This window comes from Chiloscyllium plagiosum, unplaced genomic scaffold (assembly GCF_037043375.1).
Source record: "Chiloscyllium plagiosum isolate Xiang-an unplaced genomic scaffold, Cpla_swu_hap1 HiC_scaffold_23, whole genome shotgun sequence".
NCBI classification, from domain to species: domain Eukaryota; kingdom Metazoa; phylum Chordata; class Chondrichthyes; order Orectolobiformes; family Hemiscylliidae; genus Chiloscyllium; species Chiloscyllium plagiosum.
In genome coordinates this window covers 64,368,864-64,391,419 of record NW_028270161.1, presented here as the reverse complement: position 1 = coordinate 64,391,419, position 22,556 = coordinate 64,368,864, and the positions used below count along the sequence as shown (strand labels likewise).

Genomic DNA, 22,556 nt, shown 5'->3' with positions numbered 1-22,556 from the left:
ATGACAGTGTGGAAACAGGCCCTTCGGCCTAACATGTCCACACCGACCCGCCGAAGCGCAACCGACCCCTACCCCTACATTTACCCCTTACCTCACACTACAGACATTTTAGCATGGCCAATTCACCTGACCTGCACATCTTTGGACTGTGGGAGGAAACCGGAGCACCCGGAGGAAACCCACGCAGACACGGGAGAATGTGCAAACTCCACACAGTCAGTCGCCTGAGGCGGGAATTGAACCCGGGTCTCAGGCGCTGTGAGGCAGCAGTGCTAACCACTGTGCCACCGTGCCACCCACATTGTGCCACCGTGCCGCCCACTAGAGGACGTAACTTTAAACTGAGAGGGTAATGTTTTAAATGATACCTCCGGAGCAATGTTTTCACACCCATGGTGGTATATGGAAAGGGCTGCCAGAGGAACTGGTGGAGGCCAGTACAAATACAACATTTAAAAGACATCTGGATGGGTCCTTCAATAGGAAGGTCATTCAATAAGAACGGTCTAACCAAGTGCTGTCAATTGGGACTAGATTAATTTCGGATTACCTGGTCAGCATGGGCAGGTTGAACCAAAGGGTCTGTTACTGTGATGTACATCCCTATGACTCTTGACTCCCTAGTATGGAGCTATGAACTGTGAGCTGAGAGCTGAAAGGTGACCTTTGGATTCGGAATATCAGCTTTGGTTTTTAAATGGAGAATGAACAAACTGTTATTAGAATTTGAGACCAGGATTGAAAGTTAATTTCAGTTTGTTTCATAGTCGAAGTGACCTGTTGATGCTTCAAAGCCAGATCAGTGCTATGCTGAAGCAGATTCCAGATACTGAAAGTTAACTTCAATCTCATGGAGGGACAAGATCTGCCAGGAAGAGACCACAGTTTGAACTGTGTTTTTGGGCCATGTTTGTGATCAAAACCTTCAGGGCAGAGATGTCAGTAATCTCTGTTTGCCCCCTCATCTTCCAATCATTAAAAGCTTAGAGAATACAATATCAATTTTGAGAATTAAATTAATATTCTTTGCAGGTACTGGGGGCAGTATCATCAGAAAACAAGCAAGTTGTTATGCTTTGTGCTTGTGATAGCATGGATCTTGGAGACAGCTTAAATAAACTGGACATTCATGTCTCATTTATGTTTTCATGATGGTTTATGCCTCATCTATCCATCTATCTGTGTGAGGTACTGGAATTAAAGAGCATTGAGTTCAGTCTCAGGCATTAGTGAGTTGAACTTGCTACTTGTCTTTGTTCTGTGAAGTTACTGAATTGTCGAGAAATTGTTCAGACTTTTATTTGGACAATGAACCAGAAGACGTATGTCATATTTGCATAAAGTCGGAAACTGATGATTCAAAAAGTCAACTTTGGAACCGTTGTGGTCAATTTTAATGGTCTTGGATTTTTCTTTTTTTGTTGCGAATACTTGGATAAAAAGACTTCTTTGATTTGGCGATCAGACTCTATCTCATACCACCCGTCACCAAGGAAGATGACAACTGCTATTGTACGCTTTGCTGTTGTACACATTAGTTGAAAAAAAAACTTGAGGATGCTGAAAGCAAGCCAAATTTTCAATACTCAGTGCATTATTATTCCATAATATAATTTCCAACACTTTATGGATAATACTCTCCACAAGTCTGAGTCACAAAGCATTTGAATATTTTGTTACACAATTTATAGATTTTTGTTTCCTGAGTGATCTCATTGATATTCTTTGTCCATTTGATTTACAGTGAACCTGATGACACTGATAATTCTCTCCAGGGGAAAGTGCGGCCTATCTGACTGTACCTCTGCTTATATGGTCGCCATGCTAACTGCAGCTCTTCTGATCTTGATCTTCAGCATAATTGTGCATCATATTTTCAGTTTACACTTTACACATCCTTTCTTCTCCTACACTGGAGTTTGTAAGTTATTTAAATATATGAACTCAGCCAGCCTGTTAGTGGCAGTGTGGCTCACTGTTGTGTTCACGTTTGGTCGGTATGTAGCTATATGTTGTGAGAAGCTGAAAACAAGGTATTGCAGAGTGAGGATAGCAGCTACAGTTATAATGGTCACCACTGCCCTGGTGTTCCTAGAGAGCATACCCTTTGGGTTTGCATTTGAACCTGAACAAATAATTGGTCATGTTCTGTGGGGTTGTCGTGCTCAATTGAACTTCTTCACTTCGCCGCTAGGTATAACATTCTCCTGGTTACAAAGTATACTCATCCCTTGGCTTCCATTTTGTTTGATCTTCCTATTTAATTGTTTGACTGTCAGACGTATTGTAATCGCCACGAGATCTCGTAGGGCCATCCGGGGATACAAAAATAACGGTAAAAAAGACCCTGAGATGGAGAGCCGAAGGCAGTCCATAATTTTACTCTTCACTATATCAGGCAGTTTTATCCTTCTGTGGCTGACAGCAGCTGTGAGTTTTTTATCTACAAGGATCGCAAATACTGTACATTATTGAGGTAATTATACAGCTCCTGCCTACATTGCTACTGAACCTGGTTACATGTTAATGTATTTTAGTTCATGTACAAATGTATGTATTTATGCAGCCACACAACGGAAGTTTAGGCAAGAACTGAAGGAAATGTTGAAATCTCCTTGGTCATTCATTCTCATATTATTTACTCAAAACTAAAAGTGAAACTTTGACATTATCTCTTTTTCACTTATATTCCTCTGCCTCAGAAAGTTCAGATGTTAACAGCTAAATCTCTTATTGTCTACATCTTTAATTACATAACCATACAGGAAGCCTAGTGGCATTGTTGCCAGACTATTATTTCAGAGTCTCTGCTAAATTTCTGGGGACCTGATGCCATGGAAGATTGTGGAACTTGAATTCAATAAATGTGTGTGGACTCAGAATTCGAATTATGACCATTATAGATTGCCAGTTAACAAACAATCTCATGTCATTGTCTACAGTCATTTAGGGCATGCAGCTGTTATACTGATCTGGTCTGGTCTTCATTTGATTCCAGACATACAGCAATGTGGTTGGCACCAAACAGCTTTCTCGGCAATTATGAATGAGTTATAAATGCTGGTTTTGCCAGTGATGCTCACATTTCATTAAAGATTGTTTTTAAAAATGGTATCTAAACACTTCAACAAAGAATAATGAAAATTGTTCAGTTCAGTCCGACATTTCATGCATAATGTTATATGACATACTTGTATCAGGACATAAGTAACCTTTATTTCAGAGTTTGGTCACCATCCAAATCATTTAGACATGCAAGTGGAAAATTCTACTCCAATAAGTTCAGGCTGTCAGCTGGTCAGATGGTAAATGGACGCACTCTATTTGATCTCTCTACCATACCTCATGATCTAGAGATCTCCAAGGAGGTACAAACGTGACATTTACACATGAGTCAGTCCATACTTGCTATGCAGAATGAGGTCTAGGAAGGGGAGGGAGGAGTCTGAGACGGTCCAGGTAAATTTGAAGTCAGGGTGGAAGGTGTTAGTAAAGTGGATGAACAGGACCTCGACACAGTCTTGTCCCCTTAGTCCAAGAACTCCCCACCTACGTTCGGGACACCACCCACGCCCTCCACCACCTCCATGATTTTTACTTCCCCGGCCCCCAACGCCTTATCTTCACCATGGACATCCAGTCCCTATACACCTCCATTCCCCATCACGAAGGCCTCAAAGCCCTTCGCTTCTTCCTTTCCCACCGTACCAACCAGTACCCTTCCACTGACACCCTCCTTTGACTGACTGAACTGGTCCTCACCCTGAACAACTTCTCTTTCCAATTCTCCCACATCCTCCAAACCAAAGGAGTAGCCATGGGCACCCACATGGGCCCCAGCTATGCCTGCCTCTTCGTTGGATATGTGGAACAGTCCATCTTCCGCAGTTACACTGGCACCACCCCCCACCTTTTCCTCCGCTACATCGATGACTGTATCGGCGCTGCCTCGTGCTCCCACGAGGAGGTTGAACAGTTCATCCACTTTACTAACACCTTCCACTCCAACCTCAAATTCACCTGGACCGTCTCAGATTCCTCCCTCCCCTTCCTAGACCTCTCCATTTCTATCTCAGGCGACCGACTCTACACAGACATTTACTATAAACCGACCGACTCCCACAGCTACCTAGATTACACCTCCTCCCACCCGTCCCCCCTGTAAAAACGCCATCCCATATTCCCAATTCCTTCGACTCCGCCGCATCTGCTCCCAGGAGGACCAATTCCAATACCGTACAACCCAGATGGCCTCCTTCTTCAAAGACCGCAATTTCCCACCCGACGTGGTCGACGATGCCCTCCACCGCATCTCCTCCACTTCCCGCTCCTCTGCCCCTGAACCCCGCCCCTCCAATCGCCACCAGGACAGAACCCCACTGGTCCTCACCTACCACCCCACCAACCTCCAGATACATCATATCATCCTTCGTCATTTCTGCCACCTCCAGACAGACCCCACCACCAAGGATATATTTCCCTCCCCTCCTCTATCAGCGTTCCGGAGAGACCATTCCATCCGCGACTCCCTCGTCAGGTCCACACCCCCCACCAACCCTCCACTCCCGGCACCTTCCCCTGCAACCGCAAGAAATGCAAAACTTGTGCCCACATCTCCCCCCTCACTTCCCTCCAAGACCCCAAGGGATCCTTCCATATCCATCAGAAATTCACCTGCACCTCCACACACATCATTTGCTGCATCCGCAGCACCCGATGTGGCCTCCTCTACATTAGGGAGACAGGACGCCTACTTGTGGAACGTTTCAGAGAACACCTCTGGGACACCCGCACCAACCAACCCAACCGCCCCGTGGCTGAACACTTCAACTCCCCCTCCCACTCTGCCAAGGACATGCAGGTGCTTGGACTCCTCCATCGCCAGACCATGGCAACACGACGCCTGGAGGAAGAGCGCCTCATCTTCTGCCTAGTTACCCTCCAACCACAAGAGATGAATACAGATTTCTCCAGTTTCTTCATTTCCCCTCCCCCCACGTTATCTCATTCCCAACCCTCGGACTCAGCACCACCTTCTTGACCTGCAATCTTCTTCCCGATCTCTCTGCCCCCAACCCCTCTCCGGCCTATCAGCTTCCCCTTAACCTCCTTCCACCTCTCGTATTCCCAACGCCCCTCCCCCAAGTCCCTCCTCCCTACCTTTTAGCTTAGCCTGCTTGGCACACCTTCCTCATTCCTGAAGAAGGGCTTATGCCCGAAACATCGATTCTCCTGCCCTTGGATGCTGCCTGACCTGCTGCGCTTTTCCAGCAACACATTTTTCAGCTAAAACCTCCTCTTTGTCAACCGCAATCCCATCTAATCTTGTAGCCTGTATCTCTGTATTCTCACTAACATTGCCCTTTTCCAATGTGAATCCTGATGAAAAGCATTCATTAAGGGCTTCCCCTTTGTCTTTAGATTCCACACACGATTTCCCACTACTCTCTTTGATTGGCCCTAATCTTACTCTTGTCATTCTTTTATTCCTGATATACCTATAGAAGGCCTTAGGGTTTTCCTTGATCCTATCTGCCAACAAACTCTCATGTCCCCTCCAGGCTCTTCTTAGCCCTCTCTTTAGATCTTTTCTGGCTAATTTATAACTCTCAAGCCCCTAATGGAGTGTTCACACCTCATCCTCACATACACCTTCCTCTTTCTCTTGACAAGAGCTTCAATGTCTTTTGTAAACCTTGGCTCCCTCTCTCAACAACTACCTCCCTGCCTGACAGGTATATACTTATCAAGGACCCGCAGTAGCTGTTCCTTAAATAAGCTCCACATTTCAAGTGTGTCCATCCCCCACAGTATCCTTCCCCACTCTATGCATCCTAAATCTTGCCTAATCACATCATAATTGCCTTTCCCCCAGTTATACCTCCTTCTCTGCGATATATACCTGTCCCTGCCCATTGCTATTCTAAACATAACCGAATTGTGGTCACTATCACCAAAGTGCTCACCTACCTCCAAATCTAACACCTGGCCAGGTTTATTCCCCAGTACTAAATCCAATATGGCATTGCCCCTTGTTGGCCTGTCTTCATACTGTGTCAGAAAACCCTCCTGCACACATTGGACAAAAACTGATCCATCTAAACTACTTGAACTATAGTATTTCTCGTCAATATTGGGGAAGTTTAGATTAGATAAGGTAGACAGTGAAAGTCTTTTTCCTAGGATGATGATGTCAGCGTGTACGAGGGGGCATAACTACAAATTGAGGGGTGATAGATTTAAGACAGATGTCAGGGGCAGGTTCTTTACTCAGAGAGGGGAATGCCCTACCTGCTAAGGTAGTCAACTCAGCCACATTAGGGAGATTTAAACAATCCTTAGGTAAGCACATGGATGATTTCGGTATAGTGTAGGAGAATGAGCTGAGAATAGTTCACAGGTCGGCACAACATTGAGGGTCGAAGGGCCTGTTCTGCTCTGTATTGTTCTATGTTCTAAGTTAAAGCCCCCATGACAACTACCCTGTTACTTTTGCTCCTATCCAGAATCATCTTTGCTCTCCTTTCCTTTGCATCCCTGGAACATTTCAGAGGCCTACAGAAAACTCCCAACAGGGTGACCTCTCCTTTCCTGTTTCTAACCTCAGCCCATACTACCTCATTGGATGACTCGTCAAACATTCTTTCAGCTATTGTAATATTGCTCTTGAATAACAATGCCACCCCCATACCCCCCCCCGCCCCCCAACTTTTAGCATCATCTCTGTTCTTGCTGAAACATCTAAATCCCAGAATCTGCAACATCCATTCCTGTTCCTCCTCAGTACAGAGCTCCCTCAGTACTGACCCTCCATCAGTGCAGAGCTCCCTCAGTACTGACCCTCCATCAGTACAGAGCACCCTCAGTACTGACCCTCCATCAGTGCAGAGCTCCCTCAGTACTGACCCTCCATCAGTTCAGAGCACCGTCAGTACTGACCCTCCATCAGTGCAGAGCTCCCTCAGTACTGACCCTCCATCAGTACAGAGCTCCCTCAGTACTGACCCTCCATCAGTACAGAGCTCCCTCAGTACTGACCCTCCATCAGTGCAGAGCTCCCTCAGTACTGACCCTCCATCAGTGCAGAGCTCCCTCAGTACTGACCCTCCATCAGTGCAGAGCTCCCTCAGTACTGACCCTCCATCAGTGCAGAGCTCCCTCAGTACTGACCCTCCATCAGTACAGAGCTCGCTGAGTACCGACCCTCCATCAGTGCAGAGCTCCCTCAGTACTGACCCTCCATCGGTGCAGAGCTCCCTCAATACTGACCCTCCATCAGTGCAGAGCTCCCTCAGTACTGACCCTCCATCAGTACAGAGCTCCCTCAGTACTGAACCTCCATCAATACAGAGCTCCCTCAGTACTGACCCTCCATCTGTACAGAGTCCCTCAGTACTGACCCTCCATCAGTACAGAGCTCCCTCAGTACTGACCCTCCATCAGTACAGAGCTCCCTCAGTACTGACCCTCCATCAGTGCAGAGCTCCCTCAGTACTGACCCTCCATCAGTACAGAGCTCCCTCAGTACTGACCCTCCATCAGTGCAGAGCTCCCTCAGTACTGACCCTCCATCAGTACAGAGCTCCCTCAGTACTGACCCTCCATCAGTACAGAGCTCCCTCAGTGCTGACCCTCCATCAGTACAGAGCTCCCTGAGTACTGACCCTCCATCAGTACAGAGCTCCCTCAGTACTGACCCTCCATCAGTGCAGTGCTCCCTCAGTACTGACCCTCCATCAGTGCATAGCTCCCTCAGTACTGACCCTCCATCAGTACAGAGCTCCCTCAGTAGCGACACTCCATCAGTGCAGAGCTCCCTCAGTACTGACCCTCCATCAGTACAGAGCTCCCTCAGTACTGACCCTCCATCAGTACAGAGCTCCCTCAGTATCGACACTCCATCAGTACAGAGCTCCCTCAGTACTGACCCTCCATCAGTGCAGAGCTCCCTCAGTACTGACCCTCCATCAGTAGAGCTCCCTCAGTACTGACCCTCCATCAGTGCAGAGCTCCCTCAGTACTGACCCTCCATCAGTGCAGAGCTCCCTCAGTACTGACCCTCCATCAGTGCAGAGCTCCCTCAGTACTGACCCTCCATCAGTGCAGAGCTCCCTCAGTACTGACCCTCCATCAGTACAGAGCTCCCTCAGTACTGACCCTCCATCAGTACAGAGCTCCCTCAGTACTGACCCTCCATCAGTGCAGAGCTCCCTCAGTACTGACCCTCCATCAGTGCAGAGCTCCCTCAGTACCGGATTTGGGTTAGGGTTAGGGTTAGGGTTAGGGTTAGGTTTCGGGTTAAGGTTAGGATTCGGGTCAGGGTTACAGTTAGGATTATGACTCGGCTTAGGGTTAGAATTTGGGTTAGGGTTAGGATTAGGGTTGTGGTTAGGATTAGGTTTAATGTTAGGATTAGGATTAGGGTTAGGGTTAGGATTCGGGTTAGGGTTATAGTTAGGGTTAAGGTTAGGTTTTGGGTTAGGGTTAGGATTCGGGTCAGGGTTACAGTTAGGGTTATGACTCGGGTTAGGGTTAGGATTCGGGTTAGGGTTAGGATTAGGGTTGTGGTTAGGATTAGGTTTAATGTTAGGATTAGGATTAGGGTTAGGGTTAGGATTCGGGTTAGGGTTATAGTTAGGGTTAAGGTTAGGATTTGGGTTAGGGTTAGGATTCGGTTAAGGGTTCGGATTCAGTTAAGGGTTAGGGTTAGTGTTAGGATTTGGGTTAGGGTAGGGATTTGGGTTAGGTTTAGGGTTAGGGTTAGGGTTAGGATTCGGGATATGGTTAGGGTTATTGTTAGGGTTAGGTTTAGGGTTAGGGATAGGGTTAGGGTTCGGGTTTGGGTTAGGGTTAGGATTCAGGTTAGGGATAGGAATCGGGTTAGGGTTAGGGTTAGGGTTAGGATTCGCGTTATGGTTAGGGTTTGGGTTAGGGCTTGGCTTAGGGTTAGGATTCAGGTCAGGGTTAGATTTAGGGTTAGGATTTGGGTTAGGGTCTGGATTAGGGTTAGGGTTAGGGTTAGGGTTAGGGTTAGGATTCGGTTTAGGGTTAGGATTCGGGTTAGGGTTAGGGTTAGGATTCGGGTTAGGGTTACGATTCGGGTAAGGGTTAGATTTCGTGTTAGGATTCGGGATAGGGAAAGGATTCGGGTTAGTGTTAGGGTTAGGGTTTCGATTCGGGTTAGGGTTATGGTTAGGGTTAGGGTTAGGATAAGGTTAGGGTTGGGGTTAGGGTTAGGGTTAGAGATAGGTTTAGGGTTAGGGTTAGGATTGGCGTTATGGTTAGGATTAGGATTGTGGTTAGGATCCGGGTTAGAGTTAGGGTTAGCATTAGGATTAGGGTTAGGGTTAGGTTAGGGTTAGGGTCAGGGTTAGGGTTAGGATTCGCGTTATGATTAGGGTTAGGGTTAGGATTCGGGTTAGGGATAGGATTCGGATCAGGGTTAGATTTAGTATTAGGTTTCGGGTTAGGGATAGGATACGGGTTAGGGTTTTGGTTAGGGTTAGGATTCGGGTTTGGGTTAGGATTAGGGTTGTTGTTAGGATGAGGGTTAGGGTTAGGATTAGGTTTAAGTTTTGGGTTAGGGTTAGTGTTAGGATTCGGGTTGCGGTTAGTGTTAGGGATAGGATTCGGGTTAGGGTTAGGATTAGGGCTAGGGTTCGGGTTTGGATTAGATTTGGGTTAGGGTTAGGAATCGTGTTAGGGTTAGCGTTAGGATTCGCGTTAAGATTAGGATTAGGGTTAGGATTCGGGATAGGGTTAGGATTCGGGTTAGGATTCGGGTTAGGGTTAGGTTTCGCGTTAAAATTAGGATTAGGGTTAGGGTTAGGATTAGGGTTGTGATTAGGATTAGGGTTAGGGTTAGGATTAGGGTTAGGGTTAGGGTTAGGGTTAGGATTCGCATTAGGGTTAGGATTCGGGTTAGGGTTAGGTTAGGGTCAGGGTTACAGTTAGGGTTAGGATTAGGATTAGGGTTAGGATTCGGGTCAGGGTTACAGTTAGGTTCATGACTTGGATTAGGGTTAGGATTCGGGTTAGGGTTAGGGTTAGGGTTAGGATTCGGGTTAGGGTTAGGATTAGTGTTAGGGTTCGGGTTTGGGTTAGATTCGGGTTAGGGTTAGGAATCGGGTTAGGGTAAGGTTTAGGGTTAGGATTCGCGTTAAGATTAGTGTTAGGGTTAGGATTTAGGTTGAGGTTAGGATTCGGGTCAGGGTTACAGTTAGGATTATGACTCGGGTTAGGGTTAGAATTCGGGTTAGGGTTAGGGTTAGGATTCGGGTTAGGGTTAGGATTAGGATTGTGGTTAGGATTAGGTTTAATGTTAGGATTAGGATTAGGGTTAGGGTTAGGATTCGGGTTAGGGTTATGGTTAGGGTTAGGGTTAGGATTTGGGTTAGGGTTAGGATTCGATTAAGGGTTAGGATTCAGTTAAGGGTTAGGGTTAGTGTTAGGATTTGCGTTAGGGTAGGGATTTGGGTTAGGTTTAGGGTTAGGGTTAGGGTTAGGATTCGGGCTATGGTTAGGGTTATTGTTAGGATTAGGTTTAGGGTTAGGGATAGGGTTAGGGTTTGGGTTTGGGTTAGGGTTAGGATTCAGGTTAGGGATAGGAATCGGGTTAGGGTTAGGGTTAGGGTTAGGATTCGCGTTATGGTTAGGGTTTGGGTTAGGGCTCGGCTTAGGGTTAGGATTCATGTCAGGGTTAGATTTAGGGTTAGGATTTGGGTTAGGGTCAGGATTAGGGTAAGGGTTAGGGTTAGGGTTAGGGTTAGGATTCGGTTTAGGGTTAGGATTCGGGTTAGGGTTAGGGTTAGGGTTAGGATTCGGGTAAGGGTTAGGTTTAGTGTTAGGATTCGGGTTAGGATAAGGATTCGGGTTAGTGTTAGGGTTAGGGTTTCGATTCGGGTTAGGGTTACGGTTAGGGTTAGGGTTAGGATAAGGTTAGGGTTGTTGTTAGGATGAGGGTTAGGGTTAGGATTAGGGTTAAGTTTTGGGTTAGGGTTTGTGTTAGGATTCGGGTTACGGTTAGTGTTAGGGATAGGATTCGGGTTAGGGTTAGGATTAAGGTTAGGGTTCGGGTTTGGGTTAGATTTGGGTTAGGGTTAGGAATCGTGTTTGGGTTAGTGTTAGGATTCGCGTTAAGATTAGGATTAGGGTTAGGATTCGGGTTAGGGTTAGGATTCGGGTTAGGATTCGGGTTAGGTTTAGGATTGGCGTTAAGATTAGGGTTAGGGTTAGGGTTAGTATTAGGGTTGTGATTAGGATTAGGGTTAGGGTTAGGATTAGGGTTAGGGTTAGGGTTAGGATTCGCGTTAGGGTTAGGATTCGGGTTAGGGTTAGGGTTAGGGTCAGGGTTACAGTTAGGGTTAGGATTAGGATTAGGGTTAGGATTCGGGTCAGGGTTACAGTTAGGTTCATGACTTGGGTTAGGGTTAGGATTCGGGTTAGGGGTGGGGTTAGGGTTAGGATTCGGGTTAGGGTTAGGATTAGTGTTAGGGTTCGGGTTTGGGTTAGATTCGGGTTAGGGTTAGGAATCGGGTTAGGGTAAGGTTTAGGGTTAGGATTCGCGTTAAGATTAGTGTTAGGGTTAGGATTTGGGTTAGGGTTAGGATTCGGGTCAGGGTTACAGTTAGGATTATGACTCGGGTTAGGTTTAGAATTCGGGTTAGGGTTAGGGTTAGGATTCGGGTTAGGGTTAGGATTAGGGTTGTGGTTAGGATTAGGTTTAATGTTAGGATTAGGGTTAGGGTTAGGGTTAGGGTTAGGATTTGGGTTAGGGTTAGGATTCAGTTCAGGATTAGGATTCGGTTAAGGGTTAGGGTTAGTGTTAGGATTTGGGTTAGGGTAAGGATTTGGGTTAGGTTTAGGGTTAGGGTTAGGGTTAGGATTCGGTCTATGGTTAGTGTTATTGTTAGGGTTAGGTTTAGGGTTAGGGATAGGGTTAGGGTTGGAGTTTGGGTTAGGGTTAGGATTCAGGTTAGGGATAGGAATCGGGTTAGGGTTAGGGTTGGGGTTAGGATTCGCGTTATGGTTACGGTTTGGGTTAGGACTCGCCTTAGGCTTAGGATTCTGGTCAGGGTTAGATTTAGGGTTAGGATTTGGGTTAGGGTTAGGATTCCGGTTAGGATTAGTATTAGGGCTGTGGTCAGGATTAGGGTAAGGGTTACGGTTAGGGTTAGGGTTAGGATTCGGTTTAGGGTTAGGATTCGGGTTAGGGTTAGGGTTAGCGTTAGGATTCGGGTTAGGCTTACGATTCGGGTAAGGATTAGGTTTAGTGTTAGGATTCGGGTTAGGATAAGGATTCGGGTTAGTGTTAGGGTTAGGGTTTCGATTCGGGTTAGGGTTACAGTTAGGGTTAGGGTTAGGATAAGGTTAGGGTTGGGGTTAGGTTTAGGGTTAGAGATAGGGTTAGGGTTAGCGTTAGTGTTAGGGCTAGGCTTACGGTTAGGGATACGGTTAGGATTAGGTTTTGGGATAGGTTTAGGGATAGGGTTAGGATTCGGGTTAGGGATGGGATTCAGGTTTGGGTTAGTGTTAGGGTTAGGATTCGGGTTAGGGTTAGGGTTTGGGTTAGGGTTAGGGTTATGATAGGGATAGGGTTAGTGTTAGGGTTAGAGTTAGGATTCGGGTTAGGGTTAGGGTTAGGGTTAGGTTCGGATTCGGGTTAGGGTTAGGATTTGGGTTAGGGGTAGGGTTAGTGTTAGGATTCAGGTTAGCGTTAGGATTCGGGTTAGGGTTAGGGTTATGCTTAGGATTTGTGTTAGTGTTAGGTTTAGGTTTAGGGTTAGGGTTAAGATTCGGGTTAGTGTTAGGGTTCGGGTTTGGGTTAGATTCGGGTTAGGGTTAGGAATCGGGTTAGGGTAAGGTTTAGGGTTAGGATTCGCGTTAAGATTAGTGTTAGGGTTAGGATTTGGGTTGAGGTTAGGATTCGGGTCAGGGTTACAGTTAGGATTATGACTCGGGTTAGGGTTTAGAATTCGGGTTAGGGTTAGGGTAGGATTCGGGTTAGGGTTAGGATTAGGGTTGTGGTTAGGATTAGGTTTAATGTTAGGATTAGGGTTAGGGTTAGGGTTAGGGTTAGGATCCGGGTTTGGGTTAGGGTTAGGGTTAGGGTTAGGATTAGGATTAGGATTTGGGTTAGGGTTAGGATTCGGTTAAGGGTTAGGATTCAGTTAAGGGTTAGGGATAGTGTTAGGATTTGGGTTAGGGTAGGGATTTGGGTTAGGTTTAGGGTTAGGGTTAGGGTTAGGATTCGGGCTATGGTTAGGGTTATTGTTAGGGTTAGGTTTAGGGTTAGGGATAGGGTTAGGGTTTGGGTTTGGGTTAGGGTTAGGATTCAGGTTAGGGATAGGAATCGGGTTAGGGTTAGGGTTAGGGTTAGGATTCGCGTTATGGTTAGGGTTTGGGTTAGGGCTCGGCTTAGGGTTAGGATTCATGTCAGGGTTAGATTTAGGGTTAGGATTCGGTTAAGGGTTAGGATTCAGTTAAGGGTTAGGGATAGTGTTAGGATTTGGGTTAGGGTAGGGATTTGGGTTAGGTTTAGGGTTAGGGTTAGGGTTAGGATTCGGGCTATGGTTAGGGTTATTGTTAGGGTTAGGTTTAGGGTTAGGGATAGGGTTAGGGTTTGGGTTTGGGTTAGGGTTAGGATTCAGGTTAGGGATAGGAATCGGGTTAGGGTTAGGGTTAGGGTTAGGATTCGCGTTATGGTTAGGGTTTGGGTTAGGGCTCGGCTTAGGGTTAGGATTCATGTCAGGGTTAGATTTAGGGTTAGGATTTGGGTTAGGGTCAGGATTAGGGTAAGGGTTAGGGTTAGGGTTAGGGTTAGGATTCGGTTTAGGGTTAGGATTCGGGTTAGGGTTAGGGTTAGGGTTAGGATTCGGGTAAGGGTTAGGTTTAGTGTTAGGATTCGGGTTAGGATAAGGATTCGGGTTAGTGTTAGGGTTAGGGTTTCGATTCGGGTTAGGGTTACGGTTAGGGTTAGGGTTAGGATAAGGTTAGGGTTGTTGTTAGGATGAGGGTTAGGGTTAGGATTAGGGTTAAGTTTTGGGTTAGGGTTTGTGTTAGGATTCGGGTTACGGTTAGTGTTAGGGATAGGATTCGGGTTAGGGTTAGGATTAAGGTTAGGGTTCGGGTTTGGGTTAGATTTGGGTTAGGGTTAGGAATCGTGTTAGGGTTAGCGTTAGGATTCGCGTTAAGATTAGGATTAGGGTTAGGATTCGGGTTAGGGTTAGGATTCGGGTTAGGATTCGGGTTAGGTTTAGGATTGGCGTTAAGATTAGGGTTAGGGTTAGGGTTAGTATTAGGGTTGTGATTAGGATTAGGGTTAGGGTTAGGATTAGGGTTAGGGTTAGGGTTAGGATTCACGTTAGGGTTAGGATTCGGGTTAGGGTTAGGGTTAGGGTCAGGGTTACAGTTAGGGTTAGGATTAGGATTAGGGTTAGGATTCGGGTCAGGGTTACAGTTAGGTTCATGACTTGGGTTAGGGTTAGGATTCGGGTTAGGGGTGGGGTTAGGGTTAGGATTCGGGTTAGGGTTAGGATTAGTGTTAGGGTTCGGGTTTGGGTTAGATTCAGGTTAGGGTTAGGAATCGGGTTAGGGTAAGGTTTAGGGTTAGGATTCGCGTTAAGATTAGTGTTAGGGTTAGGATTTGGGTTAGGGTTAGGATTCGGGTCAGGGTTACAGTTAGGATTATGACTCGGGTTAGGTTTAGAATTCGGGTTAGGGTTAGGGTTAGGATTCGGGTTAGGGTTAGGATTAGGGTTGTGGTTAGGATTAGGTTTAATGTTAGGATTAGGGTTAGGGTTAGGGTTAGGGTTAGGATTTGGGTTAGGGTTAGGATTCAGTTCAGGATTAGGATTCGGTTAAGGGTTAGGGTTAGTGTTAGGATTTGGGTTAGGGTAAGGATTTGGGTTAGGTTTAGGGTTAGGGTTAGGGTTAGGATTCGGTCTATGGTTAGTGTTATTGTTAGGGTTAGGTTTAGGGTTAGGGATAGGGTTAGGGTTGGAGTTTGGGTTAGGGTTAGGATTCAGGTTAGGGATAGGAATCGGGTTAGGGTTAGGGTTGGGGTTAGGATTCGCGTTATGGTTACGGTTTGGGTTAGGACTCGCCTTAGGCTTAGGATTCTGGTCAGGGTTAGATTTAGGGTTAGGATTTGGGTTAGGGTTAGGATTCTGGTTAGGATTAGTATTAGGGCTGTGGTCAGGATTAGGGTAAGGGTTACGGTTAGGGTTAGGGTTAGGATTCGGTTTAGGGTTAGGATTCGGGTTAGGGTTAGGGTTAGCGTTAGGATTCGGGTTAGGCTTACGATTCGGGTAAGGATTAGGTTTAGTGTTAGGATTCGGGTTAGGATAAGGATTCGGGTTAGTGTTAGGGTTAGGGTTTCGATTCGGGTTAGGGTTACAGTTAGGGTTAGGGTTAGGATAAGGTTAGGGTTGGGGTTAGGTTTAGGGTTAGAGATAGGGTTAGGGTTAGCGTTAGTGTTAGGGCTAGGCTTACGGTTAGGGATACGGTTAGGATTAGGTTTTGGGATAGGTTTAGGGATAGGGTTAGGATTCGGGTTAGGGATGGGATTCAGGTTTGGGTTAGTGTTAGGGTTAGGATTCGGGTTAGGGTTAGGGTTTGGGTTAGGGTTAGGGTTATGATAGGGATAGGGTTAGTGTTAGGGTTAGAGTTAGGATTCGGGTTAGGGTTAGGGTTAGGGTTAGGTTCGGATTCGGGTTAGGGTTAGGATTTGGGTTAGGGGTAGGGTTAGTGTTAGGATTCAGGTTAGCGTTAGGATTCGGGTTAGGGTTAGGGTTATGCTTAGGATTTGTGTTAGTGTTAGGTTTAGGTTTAGGGTTAGGGTTAAGATTCGGGTTAGTGTTAGGGTTCGGGTTTGGGTTAGATTCGGGTTAGGGTTAGGAATCGGGTTAGGGTAAGGTTTAGGGTTAGGATTCGCGTTAAGATTAGTGTTAGGGTTAGGATTTGGGTTGAGGTTAGGATTCGGGTCAGGGTTACAGTTAGGATTATGACTCGGGTTAGGGTTTAGAATTCGGGTTAGGGTTAGGGTAGGATTCGGGTTAGGGTTAGGATTAGGGTTGTGGTTAGGATTAGGTTTAATGTTAGGATTAGGGTTAGGGTTAGGGTTAGGGTTAGGATCCGGGTTTGGGTTAGGGTTAGGGTTAGGGTTAGGATTAGGATTAGGATTTGGGTTAGGGTTAGGATTCGGTTAAGGGTTAGGATTCAGTTAAGGGTTAGGGATAGTGTTAGGATTTGGGTTAGGGTAGGGATTTGGGTTAGGTTTAGGGTTAGGGTTAGGGTTAGGATTCGGGCTATGGTTAGGGTTATTGTTAGGGTTAGGTTTAGGGTTAGGGATAGGGTTAGGGTTCGGGTTTGGGTTAGGGTTAGGATTCAGGTTAGGGATAGGAATCGGGTTAGGGTTAGGGTTAGGGTTAGGATTCGCGTTATGGTTAGGATTTGGGTTAGGACTCGGTTTAGGATTAGGTTTCAGTTCAGGGTTAGATTTAGGGTTAGGATTTGGGTTAGGGTTAGGATTCGGGTTAGGGTTAAGGTTAGAATTAGGGCTGTGTTCAGGATTAGGGTAAGGGTTAGGGTTAGGGTTAGGGTTAGGATTCGGTTTAGGTTTAGGATTCGGGTTAGGGTTAGGGTTAGGGTTAGGATTCGGGTTAGGGTTACGATTCGGGTAATGGTTAGATTTAGTGTTAGGATTCGGGTTAGGATAAGGATTCGGGTTAGTGTTAGGGTTAGGGTTTCGATTCGGGTGAGGGTGACGGTTAGGGTTAGGGTTAGGATAAGGTTAGGGTTGGGGTTAGGGTTAGGGTTAGAGATAGGGTTAGGGTTAGGGTTAGGATTGGCGTTATGGTTAGGATTAGGATTGTGGTTAGGATCCGGGTTAGAGTTAGGGTTAGCATTAGGATTAGGGTTAGGGTTAGGTTAGTGTTAGCGTTAGGGTTAGGGTTAGGATTCGCGTTATGGTTAGGGTTAGGGTTAGGATTCGGGTTAGGGATAGGATTCGGATCAGGGTTAGAGTTAGTATTAGGTTTCGGGTTAGGGATAGGTTACGGGTTAGGGTTTTGGTTAGGGTTAGGATTCGGGTTATGGTTAGGATTAGGTTTGTTGTTAGGATGAGGGTTAGGGTTAGGATTAGGGTTAAATTTTGGGTTAGGGTTAGGGTTAGGATTCGGGTTACGGTTAGTGTTAGGGATAGGATTCGGGTTAGGGTTAGGATTAGGGTTAGGGTTTGGGTTTGGGTTAGATTTGGGTTAGGGTTAGGAATCATGTTAGGGTTAGGGTTAGGGTTAGGGTTAGGGTTAGGGTTAGGATTCGGGTAAGGGTTAGGGTTCGTTTTTGGATTCGGGTTAGGGTTACGATTCGGGTAAGGATTAGGTTTAGTGTTAGGATTCGGGTTAGGATAAGGATTCGGGTTAGTGTTAGGGTTAGGGTTTCGATTCGGGTTAGGGTTACGGTTAGGGTTAGGGTTAGGATAAGGTTAGGGTTGGGGTTAGGTTTAGGGTTAGAGATAGGGTTAGGGTTAGCGTTAGTGTTAGGGCTAGGCTTACGGTTAGGGATACGGTTAGGATTAGGTTTTGGGATAGGTTTAGGGATAGGGTTAGGATTCGGGTTAGGGATGGGATTCAGGTTTGGGTTAGTGTTAGGGTTAGGATTCGGGTTAGGGTTAGGGTTTGGGTTAGGGTTAGGGTTATGATAGGGATAGGGTTAGTGTTAGGGTTAGAGTTAGGATTCGGGTTAGGGTTAGGGTTAGGGTTAGGTTCGGATTCGGGTTAGGGTTAGGATTTGGGTTAGGGGTAGGGTTAGTGTTTGGATTCAGGTTAGCGTTAGGATTCGGGTTAGGGTTAGGGTTATGCTTAGGATTTGTGTTAGTGTTAGGTTTAGGTTTAGGGTTAGGGTTAGGATTCGGGTTAGTGTTAGGGTTCGGGTTTGGGTTAGATTCGGGTTAGGGTTAGGAATCGGGTTAGGGTAAGGTTTAGGGTTAGGATTCGCGTTAAGATTAGTGTTAGGGTTAGGATTTGGGTTGAGGTTAGGATTCGGGTCAGGGTTACAGTTAGGATTATGACTCGGGTTCGGGTTTAGAATTCGGGTTAGGGTTCGGGTAGGATTCGGGTTAGGGTTAGGATTAGGGTGAGGGTTAGGATTCGGTTTAGGGTTAGGATTCGAGTTAGGGTTAGGGTTAGGGTTAGGGTTAAGTTTTGGGTTTGGGTTAGGGTTAGGATTGGCGTTATGGTTAGGATTAGATTGTGGTTAGGATTCGGGTTAGAGTTAGGGTTAGCATTAGGATTCGGGTTAGGGTTAGGGTTAGGGTTAGGGTTCGGGTTAGTGTTAGGATTCGCGTTAAGATTAGGGTTAGGGTTAGGGTTACGGTTAGGATTAGGGTTGTGATTAGGATTAGGGTTAGGGTTAGGATTAGGGTTAGGGTTAGTGTTAGGGTTAGGATTCGGGTTAGGGTTAGGATTCAGGTTAGGGTTAGGGTTAGGGTTAGGGTTAGGGTTAGGGTTAGGGATAGGATTCGCGTTAGGGTTACGATTCGGGTTAGGGTTAGGGTTAGGGTCAGTGTTACAGTTAGGGTTAGGATTAGGATTATGGTTAGGATTCGGGTCAGGGTTACAGTTACGGTTATGACTCGGGTTAGGGTTTGGATTCGGGTTAGGGTTAGGGTTAGGGTTAGGGTTAGTATTCGGGTTAGGGTTACGATTAGGGTTAGGGTTCGGGTTAGGGTTAGATTCGGGTTAGGGTTAGGAATCGGGTTAGGGTAAGGTTTAGGGTTAGGATTCGCGTTAAGATTAGTGTTAGGGTTAGGATTTGGGTTGAGGTTAGGATTCGGGTCAGGGTTACAGTTAGGATTATGACTCGGGTTAGGGTTAGGATTCGGTTTAGGGTTAGGATTAGTGTTAGGATTTGGTTTTGGGGAAGGATTTGGGTTAGGTTTAGGTTTAGGGTTAGGGTTAGGATTAGGTTTAATGTTAGGATTAGGGTTAGGGTTAAGGTTAGGGTTAGGATTTGGGTTAGGGTTAGAGTTAGGGATAGGGTTAGGATTTGGTTTCGGGTTAAGATTCAGTTAAGGGTTAGGATTCGGTTAAGGGTTAGGGTTAGTGTTAGGATTTGGTTTTGGGTAAGGATTTGGGTTAGGTTTAGGTTTAGGGTTAGGGTTAGGATTCGGGCTATGGTTAGGGTTAGTATTAGAGCTGTGGTCAGGATTAGGGTAAGGGTTAGGTTTAGGCTTAGGATTCGGTTTAGGGTTAGGATTCGGGTTAGGGTTAGGGTTAGGGTTAGGGTTAGGGTTAGGATTCGGGTTAGGGTTATGATTCGGGAAAGGGTTAGGTTTAGTGTTAGGATTCGGGTTAGGATAAGGATTCGGGTTAGTGTTAGGGTTAGGGTTTCGATTCGGGTTAGGGTTACGGTTAGGGTTACGGTTAGGATAAGGTTAGGTTTGGGGTTAGGGTTAGGGTTAGAGATAGGGTTAGGGTTAGGGTTAGTGTTAGGGCTAGGTTTACGGTTAGGCAATCGGTTAGGATTAGGGTTCGGGATAGGTTTAGGTTTAGGGTTAGGATTCGGGTTAGGGTTAGGATTCCGATTAGGGATAGGAATCGGGTTAGGGTTAGGGTTAGGGTTAGGATTCGCGTTATGATTAGGGTTTGGGTTAGGACTCGGCTTAGGGTTAGGATTCAGGTCAGGGTTAGATTTAGGGTTAGGATTTGGGTTAGGGTTAGGATTCGGGTTAAGGTTAGGGTTAGTATTAGGGCTGTGGTCAGGATTAGGGTAAGGGTTAGGATTCGGGATAGGATTCAGTTTAGGGTTAGGATTCGGGTTAGGGTTAGGTTTAGTGTTAGGATTCGGGTTAGGGTAAGGATTCGGGTTAGTGTTAGGGTTAGGGTTTCGATTCGGGTTAGGGTTACGGTTAGGGTTAGGGTTAGGATAAGGTTTGGGTAAGGGTTAGTGTTAGGGCTCGGCTTACGGTTAGGGATACGGTTAGGATTCGGGTTCGGGATAGGTTTAGGGTTAGGGTTAGGATTCGGGTTAGGGTTAGGATTCTGGTTTGGGTTAGTGTTAGGGTTAGGATTCGGGTTAGGGTTAGGGTTTGGGTTAGGGTTAGGGTTAGGGTTATGATAGGGATAGGGTTAGGGTTAGGGTTAGAGTTAGGATTCGGATTAGGGTTGTGGTTAGGATTAGGTTTAATGTTAGGATTAGGGTTAGGATTCTGGTTTGGGTTAGTGTTAGGGTTAGGATTCGGGTTAGGGTTAGGGTTTGGGTTAGGGTTAGGGTTAGGGTTATGATAGGGATAGGGTTAGGGTTAGGGTTAGAGTTAGGATTCGGATTAGGGTTGTGGTTAGGATTAGGTTTAATGTTAGGATTAGGGTTAGGATTAAGGTTAGGGTTAGGATTTGGGTTAGGGTTAGAGTTAGGGTTAGGGTTAGAATTTGGTTTAGGGTTAAGATTCAGTTAAGGGTTAGGATTCGGTTAAGGGTTAGGGTTAGTGTTAGGATTTGGTTTAGGGTAAGGATTTGGGTTAGGTTTAGGTTTAGGGTTAGGGTTACGATTCGGGCTATGGTTAGGGTTATTGTTAGGGTTAGGTTTAGTGTTAGGGATAGGGTTAGGGTTCGGGTTTGGGTTAGGGTTAGGATTCAGGTTAGGGATAGGAATCGGGTTAGGGTTAGGGTTAGGGTTAGGATTCGCGTTATGGTTAGGGTTTGGGTTAGGACTCGGCTTTGGGTTAGGATTCTGGTCAGGGTTAGATTTAGGGTTAGGATTTGGGTTAGGGTTAGGATTCGGGTTAGGGTTAGGGTTAGTATTAGAGCTGTGGTCAGGATTAGGGTAAGGGTTAGGGTTAGGCTTAGGATTCGGTTTAGGGTTAGGATTCGGGTTAGGGTTAGGGTTCGGGTTAGGGTTAGGGTTAGGGTTAGGGTTAGGATTCGGGTTAGGGTTACGATTCGGGTTAGGGTTAGGTTTAGTGTTAGGATTCGGGTTAGGATAAGGATTCGGGTTAGTGTTAGGGTTAGGGTTTCGATTCGGGTTAGGGTTACAGTTAGGGTTACAGTTAGGATAAGGTTAGGGTTGGGGTTAGGTTTAGGGTTAGAGATAGGGTTAGGGTTAGGGTTAGTGTTAGGGCTAGGCTTACGGTTAGGCAATCGGTTAGGATTAGGGTTCGGGATAGGTTTAGGTTTAGGGTTAGGATTCGGGTTAGGGTTAGGATTCCGATTAGGGATAGGAATCGGGTTAGGGTTAGGGTTAGGGTTAGGATTCGCGTTATGATTAGGGTTTGGGTTAGGACTCGGCTTAGGGTTAGGATTCAGGTCAGGGTTAGATTTAGGGTTAGGATTTGGGTTAAGGTTAGGATTCGGGTTAAGGTTAGGGTTAGTATTAGGGCTGTGGTCAGGATTAGGGTAAGGGTTAGGATTCGGGATAGGATTCAGTTTAGGGTTAGGATTCGGGTTAGGGTTAGGTTTAGTGTTAGGATTCGGGTTAGGGTAAGGATTCGGGTTAGTTTTAGGGTTAGGGTTTCGATTCGGGTTAGGGTTACGGTTAGGGTTAGGGTTAGGATAAGGTTTGGGTAAGGGTTAGTGTTAGGGCTCGCCTTACGGTTAGGGATACGGTTAGGATTCGGGTTCGGGATAGGTTTAGGGTTAGGGTTAGGATTCAGGTTAGGGTTATGATTCTGGTTTGGGTTAGTGTTAGGGTTAGGATTCGGGTTAGGGTTAGGGTTTTGGTTAGGGTTAGGGTTAGGGTTATGATAGGGATAGGGTTAGGGTTAGGGTTAGAGTTAGGATTTGGATTAGGGTTAGGGTTAGGGTTAGGATTCGGGTTAGGTTTAGGATTCGGGTTAGGGTTAGGGTTGGGTTCGGATTCGGAATAGGGTTAGGATTTGGGTTAGGGGTAGGGTTAGTGTTAGGATTCGGGTTAGTGTTAGGATTCGGGTTAGGGTTAGGGTTATGCTTAGGATTTGTGTTAGTGTTAGGGTTAGGGTTAGGGTTAGGGTTAGGATAGGGTTAGGGTTAGGGTTAGGGTTAGGCTTCGGGGGAGGGGGAGGATTCAGGTAAGGGTTAGGATTAGGGTTAGTGTTAGGATTCAGGTTAGGGTTAGGATTTGGGTTAGGGGTAGTGTTAGGGTTAGGATTCGGGTTAGGGTTAGGATTCAGGTTAGGGTTAAGGTTAGGGTTAGGATTCGGGTCAGGGTTAGGGGTTGGGTTAGGGTTAGTGCTAGGATAGGGTTAGGGTTAGGGTTAGGGTTCGAGTTAGGATTCGGGTTAGGGTTAGGGTTAGGGTTAGGGTTAGTGTTAGGATTCGGGTTAGGTTTAGGATTTTGGTTAGGGGTAGGGTTAGGTTTAGGATTCGGGTTAGGGTTGGGATTCGGGTTAGGGTTAGCATTCGGGTTAGGGTTTTGGTTAGGGTTAGGATTCGGGGTAGGGTTGGGATTAGGATTGTAGTTAGGATTAGGGTTAGGGTTAGGATTCGGGTTAGGGTTAGGATTCGGGTTAGGGTTTGAGTTAGGATTCGGGTTAGGGTTAGGGCGATAGGGTTAGGGTTAGGGTTAGGGTTAGGGTTAGGGTT

At 46.3% G+C, this 22,556-nt stretch overlaps 1 pseudogene; it reads left to right on the top strand.

The window, feature by feature from the left end:
* The first annotated feature begins 633 nt into the window (after positions 1 to 633).
* Positions 634 to 2,652, top strand: LOC148145914 (putative G protein-coupled receptor 139; annotated as a pseudogene).
* The last annotated feature ends 19,904 nt before the right edge of the window (positions 2,653 to 22,556 follow it).